This window comes from Symphalangus syndactylus, chromosome 11, assembly GCF_028878055.3.
Source record: "Symphalangus syndactylus isolate Jambi chromosome 11, NHGRI_mSymSyn1-v2.1_pri, whole genome shotgun sequence".
NCBI lineage: Eukaryota > Metazoa > Chordata > Mammalia > Primates > Hylobatidae > Symphalangus > Symphalangus syndactylus.
Window position 1 is genome coordinate 119342485 of NC_072433.2, and position 15411 is coordinate 119357895.

General features: G+C 42.5%; 1 long non-coding RNA gene across 1 annotated transcript in view; it reads right to left on the minus strand.

Annotated features, from left to right (window-relative positions):
- LOC129493360 (uncharacterized) overlaps positions 1–15411 on the minus strand; it is a 52892-nt gene that overhangs the window by 36469 nt on the left and 1012 nt on the right. The window contains exon 2 of the long non-coding RNA XR_010114324.1: positions 14827–14920. This is a non-coding gene — a long non-coding RNA (uncharacterized lncRNA). The remainder of the gene's footprint in view (positions 1–14826; positions 14921–15411) is intronic.

A 15411-nucleotide genomic window follows, 5' to 3' on the forward strand; every position in this document is an offset into this window, starting at 1 on the left:
GTAGCCAATTATTGTAACCTTTGTATTTTACCCTCCAGTGAAAAAGGACAACTCCTGTATGAAGAGTCCCCCTCCTTTCTTCCAACTTTCCAACTGGTAACAGACTCCAGAACACTCTCAACTTTGTTGGTGTGTTTTCCTGGGTTCATCCTCACATTTGGCTTCCAATAAACTTTTATCAAATCATTTCTGCCTCAACAGCCTTAATTTCATTTGACAGTGGTCACCCAGTTTATAGGGCCCTACTCTAATCTTCATGCCCTCCTTTAGCTCACTGACATCATCTCTTATTACTCTCTGCATTGCTTTCTTCATTAAGGCTACCAAGGCTTTGCTATTCTTTGAACATACTAGACATGCCTCTCTATTAGATACTTGTTCCCTCTTCCTAGGAATGCTCTTCCCAGCTATCTACATAGCTTGCTCTCTTACTTCCTTCATGTCTTGGCCCAAATGCCACCTTCTTAATAAACCCTTATCTGACCACACTATTTAAAATTGTATCCTGTTCTCTCTCTGAACTAACTTTACGCATGCCTGCTTCATTTTTCTCCATGGGATTTATCACTCTCTGATATCCTGACTAATGTACTTCTTTGTTGCATTTATTGTCCTTCTTCCTCCACTAGACTGTAAGTTCCATGAGGAGCACTTCTGTATTCCCAGAAGTTAGAACAGTACTTGGCTGGTCAAATGGTTGTAACCAGAATGCTGACGGTGATAGGGAAAGTGAAGGCGTGGCTGACGAGGTCTCAGATGGAAATGAGGAACCTAGAAATGGAGCAAAGGCCACCCTCATTATGGCCTAGCAAAGAACTTGGCTGCACTTTGTTCATGCTGTAGGGATCTGTGGAAGTTTGAACTCGAGTTCAAACCTAGGGTATCTGGCAGAGGAAATTTCTAAGCAGCAAAGTGTTCAAGAAGTGACATGGCTGCATCTAACAGCCTAACTCAGATGTGAGAGCAAAAAAATGACTTAAAGTTAGAAGTTATATTTAAAGGGGAAGCAGAGTGTAAAACTTTGGAAAATTTGCAGCCTGGCCATGTGATAGAGAAAGCAGAAGCATTTTCAATAGAGGAATTCAAGCAGGCTGTGGAGCAACCACTTGCTAGAGAAATTTGAATAACTAAAAGAGAGCCAGGTACTAATAGCTAAGACAATGGGAAAAAGGCCTTGAAGGCATTTCAGAGATCTAAGGGGCATCCCTTGCCATCACAGGCACAGGCCCAGAGATCTAGGAGGAAGAATCATTTCGTGGGCCAGGCCTAGGGCCCCATGGCTCTGCACAGCCTCCTTGGGACAGTGCTCCCTGCATCCAGGCTGTTCCAGCTCCAGCTGTGGCTCAAGGGGCCTCAGGTACAGCTCAGGCTGCTGCTCCAAAGGGCACAAGCCATATGCTTTGGCAGCTTCCGTGTGGTGTTAAGCATGCAGGCATGCAGACTGTAAGAGTGAAGGAGGCTTGGCAGCCTCTACCTAGATTTCAGAGGATGTACGAGAAAGCCAGGGTGCCCAGGCAAAGCCTGCTGCAGGGGTGGAACCCTCACAGAGAACTTCTACTAGGGCAGTTTGGAGGGGAAATGTGGGGTTGGAGGCCCCACACAGTCTCCACTGGGGAACTGCCTGGTAGAGCTGTGAGAAGGGGGTCACCACCCTCCAGACCTGAGAATGGTAGACCCACTGGCAGCTTGCACCCTGTGCCTGGAAAAGCCACAGGCACTCAACTCCAGCCCATAAGAGCAGCTGTGGAGGCTATACTATGCAAACTACAGGGGCGGAGCTTCCCAAGGCCTTGGGAGCCCACTTCTTGCACCAGTGAGCCCTGGATATGGGACATGGATTCAAAGATTACTTTGGAGCTTTACAACTTAATAATTGCCCTGCTGGGTTTTGAATTTGCATGGAGCTTGTAGCCCCTTTCTTTTGGCCAATTTCTCTTTTGGAATGGGCATGTTTAGCCAATGCCTATACACCCATTGTAACTTGGAAGTACATAGCTTGTTTTAGATTTTATGGGCTCATAGGTGGAAGAGACTTGCCTTGTCTCAGATGAGACTTTGAATTTTGGGCTTTTGAGTTAACATTGGAATGAATTAAGACTTTGGGGAACTCTTGGGAAGGCATGATTGTATTTTGCAACTTGAGAAGGACATGAGATTTAGGAGGGCCAGGAGCAAAATGATATAGTCTGGATACTTATCTCTGTCCAAATTGCATGTGGAAATGTAATCTCTAATGTTGGAGGTGGGGCCTGCTGGGAGGTGTTTTGCTCATGGGGGCAGATCCCTCATGGCTTGGAGCTGTCCCCACCATAATAAGTGAGTTCTTGAGAAATCTGGTTAAGAGTGTGGCACCTTCCCCCACCTTGCTCCTGTCTTTACCATGTGACACAACTGCTCCCCCTTCACCTTCCACCATGAGTAAAAGCTCCCTGAGGCCTTCCTAGAAGCTGAGCAGATGCCTAGTGCCACACTTCCTATATGGCCTGTGAAATCATGAGTCAATTAAACCTCTTTTCTTAATAAATTACCCAGTCTCAGGTATTTCTTTATAGTAATGCAAGAATGGCCTAACACACACTGGTTCTATCAAAAAAAAGAAATAAAGAAAAAAATTAATTTAAAAAAATTAGCAGGGTGTGGTAGCATGTGCCTGTAATCCTAACTACTTGGGAGGCTGAGTTGAAGATCCCTTGAGCCCAGGAGTTCGGGGTTGCAGAGTCATGATCATGCCACTGCACTCCAGCCTCGGGCACAGACTGAGACCCCGTAGCTAAAAATATAACATAATAAAATAATAAAATAAAACCAGTATATGAGTATTAACCAAAGAATGAGTGAATAAATGAATGAAAAAACTGAGTTTTAAAAGCGTGAAAAATAGCCAGGTGTGATGGCTTATGCCTGTAACAACAGCACTTTGGGAGGCCAATGCAGGAGGATTACCTGAAGCCAGGAGTTTGAGATCAGCCTACCAGCCTAGGCAACAGAGCAAGACTTCATCTCTTTAAAAAAAATAAACATATATATGTATGTAATGGTGGGGGGCTGGGGTGGTGGCGGGGAGGCATGAGAAAAAGACCAGAAGAAAGTAGGCTCAGCTGGGCACAGTGGTTCATGCCTGTAATCCCAACACTTCGGGAGGCCGATGTGGGCGGATCACCCAAAGTCAGGAGTTGGAGACCAACCTGGCCAATATGGTGAAACCCCCATCTCTACCAAAAATACAAAAAAAATTAGCTGGGCATGGTGGCGCCTGTCTGTAGTCCCAGCTACTCAGAAGGCTGAGGCAGGAAAATCACTTGAACCTGGTTGCAGTGAGCCAGGATCACACTACTGCACTACAGCCTGGGCAAAAAGAGCAAAACTGTCTCAAAAAAAAAAAAAAGGCCAGGAGCATTGGCTCACACCTGTAATCCTAGCACTTCGGAAGGCTGAGGCAGGCAGATCACATGAGGTCAGGAGTTTGAGACCAGCCTGGTCAACACGGTGAAACCCCATCTCTACTAAAAATACAAAAATTAGCAGGGCATGGTGGTGGACGCCTGTAAGCCCAGCTACTTGGGAGGCTGAGGCAGGAGAACTGCTTGAACCTGGGAGGCAGAGGTTGCAGTGAGCCGAGATCATGCCATTGTACTCCAGCCCGGGCAACAGAGCAAGACTCTGTCTCAAAAAAAGAAAAAAAAAGAAAGAAAGTAGGCTAAGGTATTAACAGTAGGTATGTTTGGATGGTCAGATTATAGATGACTTCTGTTTTATTTTTTCCAGATTTCCATACTTTACAAATGCTTCATATATTACTTTTATAATCATAAAGAAGTTAAAAAATAAAAACTTGCTGAGTGTCGACTAAGTGCCAGGTCTTCAGAAGCATAGATGAAGAGCATGAAGAATGCAAATTCATGCATCAGGCTGGGCATGGTGGCTCAAGCCAGTAATCCCAGCCCTTTGGGAGGCTGAGGCAGGTGGATCACTTGAGGTCAGGAGCTCAAGGCCAGCCTGGCCAACACGGTGAAACCCTGTCTCTACTAAAAAAATACAAAATTTAGCCGGGCATGGTAGCAGGTGCCTGTAACCCCAGCTACTTGAGAGGCTGAGGCAGGAGAATCACTTGAACCAGGGAGGCGGAGGTTGCAGTGAGCCAAAATCACACCACTGCACTCTAGCCCAGGTGACAGAGTGAGACTCTGTCTCAAAAAAAAAAAAAAAAAAAAAAAAAATCTTGCATCAGTGGGCTTAGTCTAGCCTGGTTATAAACTCCTGAGTGTGGCCTCAGCAACTTGCCCAGTGCTCCCCTGGGGCTAAGCCCTGTGGAGGCTGAAACCCAGGTCAAAGGCATGTTCTCCAATCCAGAGCTGGGTGTCTCTCTCACTTCCTTTGAGCAGCAATCACCTCTACCCTGATTTAGACCAAGCCAAGCTTGCTATGCTGAGGTAACTTAGCTTATCACCAAGGTTATATTTAACAGACTTCTGAAAGGATCATAAAAAATTATGGGGATTTGAACTATCACCCAATGCCTCCATCTGTTGACATAGACAATTCTAAAGCTTGATTTTGTGAACCTTGAGATGATCTTCCTCCAGCACTGCAAATGTAATCCTTCTCATCTAAAACTCCCATTCTAATGCCCCACTGTGCTCCTGCCCCTGCAGAGCCCTCCAGCTCACCCTCCTGCAGTTGTCTTCCCTGTGACTGAGTCCTCTGCAACACATATTCCATTGTAGACAAGCAACTCTCCGCTTTCAAGTACATCCCTGGTTGTTCTCTCCATCTCCTTTCCTTGATAGAGATCTGGCTTCCTTCTGAGTACTCCACTTGCCTCATGGCTCTGTCTCTCAAATGAAGGCTACTCATTTTGCACTACCCAAGATCTTGAAAGCCAAGAGCTGAGCAGGCTCTTAGCATTCTCCTTGCTTCCCACTGCCATTTCTAAATCATAACTCCTTCACCTTCACATACATAAAAGACCTGCTCAGGTTTGTGCTGTGCCTTCCTGGTTGCTGTTACCAACATCTGCCTGGTTGGTTATCCACATTCTGTGAGCTCTCTGACACCCAGCCCAAGGTGCTAGTGACTTTTGTGCTCAGGAAGATGAGTAGTGCTACACCTTAGCCTTGCAGTACTTGACCTTCACCTATACTTCACACTCTTGCTGCTGAGGACACACCCTGGGCCTCTCATCAGTCACAACAGCTCCATCTCACTCTAGGACCTTTGTTTTCCTCCCAACCCTTCAGCTCTCACCTGGTATCATTTCCTTTCCCTTTCAGTTTATACCTTGTGATCCCTCCAGCCCATTCACACTCTTGCCACTACCCCAGTCCTTTTGTTTACTAGTCTTGCAAAGTCTAAGCTCACAATAAGTCAAACCATTTCACTCTTCACTCTCAATCCAGGATGCTGACTTAAGATACAAGAGAGAAGGGGGCTGTTGACGGGTGCAAGGAAACATGGGTTGAGAGAGTAACAAGTGGGCTGAGGGTCCAGTTGTGATTGGAAATGTAAATGTGTCAAGACACCAACTCACATGGTTGTGTGATTTCCTCCAGTGACCCAGGGTAGGAGTACAGTGACCAAATGGTTGGATTTAGGGCCTTGCAGTAGAGGTGAACGGAATGACAAGACAACGAAGGAACTGAGATAGACTGAAGCTAAGGACCATAGTAGTATCTAAATTGAAGAGGAAAGGGAGTAAAAGCATAACTTCTGTTGGGCCTAGTATGTATACTGTATCCATCTACTTTCTTTTTCTTTATTTGGGGTGTATGAGAACCTGGCACAGCGTTAATAAGACACATAGTGTTCAAAAGAGAATGCAAGCCAGGCTAACGAAGGTGGCAGGAATAGCACCATCTCTCCTGGACCATTCACCACACACAAATGTGACTGCAGTGACATGGAGATCTACAATGATCTAATGCAGCCAGTTGGTAAGGGCTCAGGGCTAGATTTCATCTTCCAGGGTAATAAGATGTAGCATCAGTAATTGAGAGTGCAGGCTTGAAGGCAGGGGGCTACAATCCAACAACCCCAGGGGATTACTGAAACCTCAGATAGTACTGAACACTATATATACTAGGTTTTTTCCTATACATACATACATACGTACCTAAGATAAAATTTAATTTATAAATTATGCGGAATAAGAGAATAACAATAGCTAATAATAAAATAGAATGATTATAACAATATGCTGTAATAGAAGTCATGCAAATGTGCATCTCTCTCTCAAAATACTTTATTGTACTGTACTCACCTATTTGGTTTACCCAGTTGGCAGTAGATAACCGAAACTGCAGAAAACAAAACTGTGGATAAGGGGGTATTAGGGTTTTCCAAAGAAACCCAACTAATAGGATTACAGATATAGGTATAGATCAATAGGAGGAGATTTACTATGTGAACTGGCTCATATGATTACAGAAGCTAAGAAGTCCCATGTCATGCTATCTGCAAGCTGGAGAACCCGGAAACGTGATGGTGTAATTCAGTCCAAGTCTGAAAGACTGAGGGGAAAAGGGTAAGGTATAAGTCCCAGAGTCGGAAGATCCAAGAACAAGGAGCTCTGATTTCCTGAAGGCAGGAGAAAATGGATGTCCCAGCTCAAGAAGAGAGAGAATGAGAGAATTTGCCCTTCCTGAGCCTTAAAAAAAAATTTTTTTTTTTTTGAGATGGAGTCTCGATCTGTTGCCCAGGCTGGAGTGCAGTGGTGCGATCTCCACTCACTGCAACCTCCGCCTCCTGGGTTCACTCCATTCTCCTGCCTCAGCCTCCCGAGTAGCAGGGACTACAGGTGCCCGCCACAACGCCCACCTAATTTTTTGTATTTCTGATAGAGACGGGGTTTCACCATGTTAGCTAGGATGGTCTCGATCTCCTGACCTCGTGATCCGCCCTCCTTGGCCTCCCAAAGTGCTGGGATTACAGGCATGAGCCACCACGCCTGGCCAAAAAAAATTTTTTTTAAAGACAAAGGTCTCGCTATGTTGCCCTGGCTGGCCTCAAACTCTTGGGCTCAACCATCTTCCTGCCACCGCCTTCCAAGAAGCTGGAACTATAGGCACATCCTCTGCCTTTTTGTTCTATGTGAGCAGGAGCCCTCAGTGGACTGGATGATGCCTGCACATTGGTGAGGGTGGACCTTATTTGCTCCATCTACTGATTCAAATGCTTGTGAACCTCTCTGGACACATCCTCACAGACACAGATACAAATAATGTTTTACTTGCTATCTCATAAAATTAACCATCATACGGACAGACCAGGCCTCTAATATGGACCTACCACATGCTAACTATAGCAACTGGATAAATTACTTTACTTCTCTTTTGTTTCTTTGTCTGTAAAGTGAAGACAAGAATATCAATCGCGTAGAGCTATTGTGAGGATGAAATGACGTCATGTGCTATTGTTAGTATTATTCTTGTAATAATACAATAGCAAAGCAAATTGATACTTGCCCGACTTGCCCAGAACCTCCTAATTTCCACCTTAACCTGGCATCTAGCTTAGAAGAACATATTAACATAGTTAATAACTTATATTATCCAAATTTAACTCAGCCAAGACCTCCTGATCTCCTTCGATGGAATTTTACTGTAAGGTGACTGTATTAGGGAAACGTATGTGTTCCTACATGACTTCTCTCCGGGGTGATTCTGTCCAGACCCACGGCCTTAAATACCATCTATATGTGGATGATTCCCTAATTTATATCTCATTCTGATCTCTTTTACGACCTTCAGACTCATATGTCCAGCTGTCTATTTGACATTTTGACTTGGATGTCTAATAGACATCCCAAAATTGCATTTAAAATAAAACTCTTGCACAGGCAACAAAAGAAAAAATAGAAAAATTGGGCTACATCAAAAATGTAAAACTTCTGTGCATAAAAGGATATAATCAATAGTGAAAAGGCATGGAATGGGAGAAAATATTTGCAAACCATGTATCTGATAAGTGGTTCATATCCCAAATATATAAAGAACTCCTACAATTCAACAACAACAACAAAAAACCTGATTTTAAAATGGGCAAAAGAGTTGACTAGACATTTCTCCAAAGAAAATACATAAATTGCCAATAAGCACATGAAAAGATGCTCAACATAATTAATCATTAGGGAAATGCAAATAAAACCACAATGAAATACCACTTTATACCCTTTAGGATAGCTTCTTAAAAAAACAAAAACAAACAAAACAACAACAGAACCACAGAAAATAACAAGTATTGGCGAGGACGTGGAAAAACTGGAACTCTTGTGCACTGTTGGTGGGAATATAAAATGGTATAGCTGCCAGGGAAAACAGTATGGCGATTTCCTTAAAAAAATTAAACATAGAATTACCACATGATCCAGCAATTCCACTTCCGGGTATATACCCAAAGAATTAAAAGCAAGTACTCAAATAGATACTTGTACATACATGTTCACAGCAGCATTAGTCACAATAGGCAAAAGATGGAAGCAACCCAAGTGTCCATCAGTGGATGAATGGGTAAACAAAATGTAGTATACACATATAATGGCATATTATTCAGTCTTAAAATAGAAGGAAATTCTGACATATGCTACAACATGGATGAACCTTGAAGACATTATGCTAAGTGACAATAAAAGCGAGTCACAAAAGGACAAATACTATGTGATTCCACTTATATGAGAGTGGTCAAATTCATAGAGACTTCTGTATTATAGAATGGTTTTCAGGGGCTAGGGTAAGGAGGGGAGTGGGGAGTTATTGTTTAATAGGTACAGAGTTTCAATTTTGCAAGATGAAAAGAGTTCTCTACAGATGGATGATGGTGATGGTTGCACAATGTGAATGTACTTAATGCCCTTAAGAGGGGATAAAATGGTAAATTTTATGTTATGTGTATTTTACCACAATTTTTAAAAAGCAAAAAATAAAAATAAAAAACTCTTAATTTCCCAAACCCCCACCCCACCAAATCTCCCCATTTCAAAAACAAACATGAAAAGCTATAAAGTTGCTCAGGCTAAAAATCCAGGAGTCATCCTTAATTTCCTTCCCTCATGCCCACATCCAATAGTAAATCATATCACCTTTTTCTTCCAAAAATATTTTGAATTCATCCATTTATCTCTTCCACAGTTACCACTCTAGTTCAGGCCATCATAAGCTCTTGCCTATAGTGCTGCAATGCTTTCTAATCAGTCAATCTGCTTTCATACTTGTCCTCCACAGTCCCTTCTCTATATAGCAGCCAGAATGTTGCTTTTGTGCTAGAAGTAATACCTGATGCTTTTCTCTTCCTGAAAATACTCTGATAGGCCAGGCACGATGGCCCACGCCTATAATCCTAGCACTTTGGGAGGCCAAAGTGGGCAGAGTTCAAGACCAGCCTGGGCAACATGGCAAAATCCCATCTCTACAAAAAATACAAAAATTAGCCAGGTGTGGTGCATGTAGTCCTGGCTTCTGGGGAGGCTAAAGTGTGAGGATCGCTTGAGCCCAGGAGGCAGAAGTTGCAGAGAGTCAAGATCATGCCACTGCACTCCAGCCTGGATGACAGTGAGACCCTGTCTCAAAATAAAAAAAAAAAAAAGAAAAAAAATATTCTGGTAGTGTTGCATCTAGAATAAAATCCAAACTCCTTGCCACTATCTACAAGGCACTAGACAATCTGGCTTCCATAAAAACTGGCCTCCTGCCAATGTCTCTGACTTATGTTCCAACATTACTCACTTTGATCACTATGTTCTAGTCACGCTGGTCTTCTCTCTGTTACTTAGGCACCCCGAGCACATCCCTTACCTCACAGTCTTTGTACTTGCTGCTCTTCTGCTTAGTACACCTACTTCCCAGATCTTCACATGACAGATTCCTTCTCGTCCTTTGCCTCTCAGCTCAGATATCACTTTCTCAGAAACACGTTCACTTACCATTCATCTAAAGCAGCTACCCAATTACTGTCATTCTATACCATTACTCTCTTTTCTTTCACCTTGGCAATTACCACTACTTGAAATTTGTATTTATTTGTACAAGTTTATTGTCAGCCTCTCCATTCTCCAAGTAAAATATGAGCTCCATGAGAATAGATAGCTTGTTTCCTTCCTCAGTTCCCAGAACTCGGAACAGTGTTTGGCACACATCAGTCTATTCATATGTTTGCCAAATGAATGAAGAAGTAAAAACCACTAGTGACCCAATTTTCCTGCCATGTCATATATATACATAAAAGTCTTTTGGGAAAACTCATATTTCTATATTGGCCCTCACTAATGTCTTTTCCATCTATTCTAGAATGCAATAACCAGTCTTTAAAATGCAAGCAGAATATTTCACATTTCATTTTTGCAGGTATCTCTGAAGGGAATGAATTTACACTTCTACTACCGCAAATAGGATGGTCAAGTTTGTTGCAACGCAAAATTTTTTCTGCGGAATTCAAAAACTGTCCTGTACCTCTTGAAGCCAAATTGTGGGGTTTCACATTGGAAATTACACTCATCTAAAGAAACAGTCTGGACATTTAAGTCCTTAAACAGTTGTTCAAAGTATTTTATTACATACTTTTTCTAGTCTGCAGAATGTTTCAAGGTCCGTTGTCTTCACGGCTAGTTACCTATCTGTCCAGGCCAAACAAACTGGAGTTAAAATGCAGAATCACATAACAGCAGAAATGTGATTTCTCATTCTATTGTGCAACTCAACAGAATTGTGCCAAGTCTTGCTAGGCTGCCGCTGCTCTACTCTGCCCAAATGCCAATATGCACTGGGGTGATGACATCCCACTTGGGATATTGTCTGATGACATAGACAGACTTCTCTGTTTCTCCACTCTTGGGTCATAATTCAATGTTCTGGGGCTGAGGCAAATAATGTCTTACAAGGATTTTGGCAAGAAAAAAAATAGCTATTTCAGATTTTGTTCAAGTTCCCATTGTCATGTCAGACCCCACTGACTTCATTAGGGACGGCACCATGTTCAAGAGGCTGAAGAAGAGACCTAGAAGCAGAAACTGAGACGTAAGGTTTATTGAGGGGACTTACAATACAGGGCAGTCCAGTGGCAGTGGGCTGGGCAGGAGAACCAAAACTCCTTGTAAAAAGCATGCAATTGGCCAGGCGTGGTGGCTCATACCTGTAATCCCAGCACTTTGGGAGGCTGAGCCGGGTGGATCCCCTGAGGTCAGGAGTTTGAGACCAGCCTGACCAACATGGTGAAACCCTGACTCTACTAAATACAAAAAATTAGCCAGGCCTGGTGTTGGGCACCTGTAATCCCAGCTACTTGGGAGGCTGAGACAGGAGAATCACTTGAACCCAGGAGGCGGAGGTTGCAGTGAGCCGAGATTGCACCATTGCACTCCAGCCTGGGCAACAAGAGCAAAAACTCTGTCTCAAAAAAACAAAAACAAACAAAAAAAACCATGCAGTTTATATAACATTTTTACTTAACACCTTTCCTCTAGCAACCTCCACCAGGCAAACTTCATTTAACCTAAAACAAAGGGCTTCGATCGCCTAGTAGGGCCTGCATTCTACAGGATGGGCTGGGGTGGGAGCAGTTCAGAAGTTCGCCATAGATAAGAAATGAAAGCTCTGGGTTGGCCACTCCCAGATTCCTTAGCTCAGAGCTCTGAACACACATTCTTCTTAGACCATAGGGTCATTCTTCAGGTATGCATAAGTTATTGCTGCCAAGTGCATCTGTCGGGTGCATCTGGCCATACACTCCTTACCAGAAGCATCCAAACACGGATTTGCAGGATCTACAGCAGACACTGGACAGACCCTCTGAATCATTCTGTACTCTGATGCTGAAGCTATAATATTGGACTAAGCTTGGGCCTTCTACTCTGTTCCTTCTTTCTTTTTTTTTTTTTTTTTTGAGATGGAGTCTTGCTCTGTTGCCCAGGCTGGAGTGCAGTGGCGTGATCTCAGCTCACTGCAACCTCCACCTCCCAGGCTCAGGCAATCCTCTCACCTCAGCCTCCCAAGTTGCTGGGACTACAGGAGCATGCCACCACACTTGGCTAATTTTTGTATTTTTAGTAGAGACAGGGTTTCACCATGTTGCTTAGGCTAGTCTCAAACTCCTGACCTCAGGTGATCCGCCCTCCTCAGCCTCCCAAAATGCTGGAATTACAAGTATGAGCCACCGCACCCAGCCTATTCTTTTCTTAAAGGAGGTGGTCTTCCCTTCCTCAGGCAAGTAATTGCTGACTACTCCAGCCTACATAACGTCATATCCAAATCTGTGGAGAACATAAAGTTCTTAAGGTATTTATTTAGAGTCAATAATCAAAGTAAAACTAATAATTATAGCTAATATTTAGTTTGTAGTTAATATATGCTAGGAGCTAAGCACTACCATCCCAGGAAACTGAGGCTTAAAACACTTTTAAAATTTGCTCACGCTCACAAGCTTGGAATTGAAGAAGAAAGCAATTGAATATTGGTCTTTCTCTACCGTACATCCAGAGGCTATGCACTTAACCAATACAACACACTGTCTCCTATTGCACAAGTAATTACAAGGTTCATCTGTAAAATTCTATTCTGTAGAATGGAAGGGAAAACAAATTAAGGAATTACAGATGTTTATTCTTCTGAGCTTTCACATATTGTTTCATTCAAATATTTATATATTAGTTATCTATCGCCACATAACGTAATACCTCAAAATTTAGCATTTTAAAACAACAAACATTCATTATTTCTCAGAGTTTCTGAGGATCAGGAATCTGGGAGCCACCTAACCGAGTGGTTCTGGTTCAGAAGACTCTCATGAAGTTGCAGTCAAGCTGTCAGTAGTCATCTCAACACCCAACTGATGCTGAAGGAGCTACTTCCAAGCTCACTGAAGATTGTTGGTGGGCCTCAGTTCCTCATTAAATTTGGCTAGGGACTTCATTCCTTGACATCACATGGACCCCTCAAAGGGCTGCTTATAACCTGACAGCTTGCTTATCTCTGAGCAAGAGAAAGAGAACACCCACGATGGACATCTTTTATAATGTAATTACCCAAGTGATATAAGTATCATCACTAATGCTGTATGCTTTTGGTCACATAGACCAATCCTGGTACAGGGATCATTCATTGGGTGCCATCTTGGAGGCAAGCTACCACATCTGCCAGGGTATGAATGCATTTAATCTAAAGTTCTAGCTCTGAACTGTAGGGTTATCTACCATGTAAATCAGTTTTACATTTTTTAATGTGTAAAATAGGAACATCCTAATTCAGAATATTGCAAGATAAAGGGCCTCAGGTAACTGATTCAGATTCTAAGCTCTCTTTCTCTTTTAAAAAACAAAATTTAAATTTTGGGCATGGTGGCTCATACCTATAATGAGCCAGGACAATGCTGGGCATGGTGGCTCATACCTATAATCCCAGAACTTTGGGAGGCCAAGGCGGGGGGATCACTTGAGGTCAGGAGTTTGAGACCAGCTTGGCCAAAATGGCAAAACCCTGTCTCTACCAAAAATACAAAAAAATTAGCTGGGTGTAGCGGCGCGTGGCTGTAGTCCCAGCCACTTGGAAGGCTGAGGTGAGAGGATTGCTTGAGCCCGGGAGGTCGAGGCTGCAGTGAGCCAAGACCGCCCCACTGCACTCCAGCCTGGGTGAGAAGGAGACCCTGTCTAAAAAAAAAAAAAAAAAAAAAAGCAATTTAAATAGAAATGGCATTCAGATAGTAATCACAGTGCACCTGGAACCAGACGGCACCATCTTAGGTTGCTCTCTGCTTGGCACATGTGGACAAGCCATCTATGACAAATGGTTTCTTTTCTTCCTAAGGACGTGCAGTTTCTTTTATAGTCTACTACATTGTTTTCAGTCCCTTTCAGGAATGTTATCTGATGCCCAACTGATATTTCTCAAATGTTAAAATAAGACTTCTTCACCATGTTTTGTCTGGACACAGGGCAACATTCTTCTCATAGAAGTTTTCATTTCTTTTGAAGTGTTAAAACAATATTTTAGCGCTCAAAAAAGGAGTTTATTTTCAAGAAGCTTTGCTTTCTTTTTCAGTTAGTTCTAGATAAGAACTATAACTTCACATAAGATGTTAGAAGGATTTCAGTACATTGCTGAAGGTATAACCATCCATCTTCAGGAAGCAAGAATAGTGAATAGTAAGTATAAAGAAACAAACAAGTCCTGTGATAACATCTTCATCATAATTTTTTTTTTTTTTTTTTTTTTTTTTTTTTTTTTTTTTTTTTTTGAGACGGAGTCTCGCTCTGTCACCCAGGCTGGAGTGCAGTGGCGCAATCTCGGCTCACTGCAAGCTCCACCTCCCAGGTTCACGCCATTCTCCTGCCTCAGCCTCTCCGAGTAGCTGGGACTACAGGCGCCCACCACCACGCCCGGCTAATTTTTTGTATTTTTAGTAGAGACGGGGTTTCACCGTGGTCTTGATCTCCTGACCTCGTGATCCACCCGCCTCGGCCTCCCAAAGTGCTGGGATTACAAGCGTGAGCCACCGCGCCCGGCCCATAATTTTTTAAGTCTATTATGCTTTATGCAAATGTTTAGATTTCCTTGTTAAAAATCTGCTAGCAAGGTTAGGTTCCCTTTCTGTAGCTTTATTTTCAACTCACAATATAGTGACTATTAAATATTCTTTACCCAACACATTATATTGTAAAAATATACACTTAGTTCTGTTTCTATCACTAAGCCACTACTATTTTAAAAAGGAATATCTTGCATTGTTAAGTTTAGCAGCCCAAATTCTTAAAGGCCTTAGGAATGGTGCTGTTCAATAAGACAACCAATAGCTACACGTGGCTAGTGAGCACTTAAAAAATGAATCTGGCCAGGTATAGTGGCTCACGTCTGTAATTCAGCATTTTGGGAGTCTGAGGTGGGAGGATTGCTTAAACCCAGGAGTCTGAGACCAGGCTGGACAACACAGGGATGCCTTGTCTCTGTAAAATAAAAAAAAATAAAAAAATTAGCTAGGCATGGTGGCATGTGCCTGTAGTCCTAGCTACTCAGCAGGCTGAGGCAGGAGGCCCACTTAAGCTTAGGAGTTCAGGGCGAGGTATGATTGTGCCACTGCACTCTAGCCTGGGCGACAGAGTGGGACTGTGTCTCCAATAAATAAATGAATAAATAAATATTAAAAAATAAAAAGTGTGGCTAGTCCAAATTGAAATGTGCTGTAAAATACACACTGGATTCCTTTTTTTTTTCAAATCCCGAGAACCTGTGAAACACACTGAATTCTTAAGATTTAGTATGAGGAGAGAAAAAAGATCAATGATTTATATATAACAATGTAAAAGATCAATAATTTCTACATTGATTTTATGATGAAATGATCATGTTCTGGATATACTTGATTAAATATAGTACTAAAGTTAATTTCATCTTTTATTTTTCTTTTTAAATATGCAGCATTGCCAGATAAAATACA